Below are 1,356 nucleotides of genomic sequence, written 5' to 3' on the forward strand. Positions count from 1 at the left end.
TTAAAAGAAATGCCACAGTCGGGCGTCTGAGCGACACCACATAAAGGGCTTTAAAAGAAATGCCACAGTCGGGCGTCTGAGCGACACCACATAAAGGGCTTTAAAAGAAATGCCACAGTCGGGTGTCTGAGCGACGCCACATAAAGGGCTTTAAAAGAAATGCCACAGTCGGGCGTCTGAGCGACACCACAAAAAGGGCTTTAAAATAAACAATCATAGTGTATATCCCGGAGGTAGAACCATCCCAGAGATACTCGATAATAACAATAATATCACGGGTCAGTCAACAATAATAATAATCATAATTATCACAAGTCACAGGTAGTAGTTCCAGTTCTGGTTAACAGTTTCACCTCCGAAGACCGACACTAAGACCGACACTTGACCCATCCCAGACTGTAATCCTTAACCATGGACACGGCTATTCGAATAGGTTTAATCTCTGCAGAGGGTGTACTCTTTACCCACGAGTAACGGATTTCTTTAGTCCATCGGGACTAATTCCGTCTATGGTCTTTTTGTTGAAAACACACCTAACTTGCACACACCAGCTTATCTCACACGTGTCTGGAATCACCCACGACACCTGTTAAGCAAAATCTAAGTGGGGAGGCTACAACCTCGCGTAGCATGGGATCAAATTTATATCGCGCGCTCTAAGGGGTGGCCTCCCCTCTCGGTCCCAACCGGAAACACCTATGCCCCCGGACTAGGTGGCCTGCCTACCAGCTACAACCGGTATCTTCCACCATGGCCTCTCTGTACGGTGTGTGCTAGAAAGAGGTTGACAACTTACTGAACCGTACTCTACTTGCTGTAGAGACGAGTGGTAGTACGAAACAAGTATGGGGGTTACTGGCACAAGACTCGATCTACGGTCGACTCAGGAGGTTTAAGTATTCCCTGCATGATTAGCATGACGAATATATTTCAACCAACAGAGTCACCGCTCATATCACCTTGCCATGCCATACCAGACATAACCGTCCCGACGGAGACCGGCGACAAACTCATGCCTACCCAAGGCAGAGGTTTTCCCGGGTTCCTGCCGGTATGCATGCAAGGCACATGAGGGTGATTATCATCACAAGTGTGTCCATTTCCAACAGCATGGAAATCAATAACATGCACCCATGCATATGATCATATCACATGAAATAACAAGTTTCTCCAAAGTGAGGTGATGTTATGAACGTGTCATCGAACACACAAAAATATTATGTCGGGGTTCAGAATGCTTGCCTTCAATGTGTGGAAAGGCAGGGTGCACTCCAAAACTTGAAACATTTCTCCTCTCTTCAAAAATCCTATTTTAGCAATATAAAAGAATTAACACACAAAATAAAAACAGCACCA

This window comes from Triticum dicoccoides, chromosome 6B (assembly GCF_002162155.2).
Source record: "Triticum dicoccoides isolate Atlit2015 ecotype Zavitan chromosome 6B, WEW_v2.0, whole genome shotgun sequence".
Classification (NCBI taxonomy): domain Eukaryota; kingdom Viridiplantae; phylum Streptophyta; class Magnoliopsida; order Poales; family Poaceae; genus Triticum; species Triticum dicoccoides.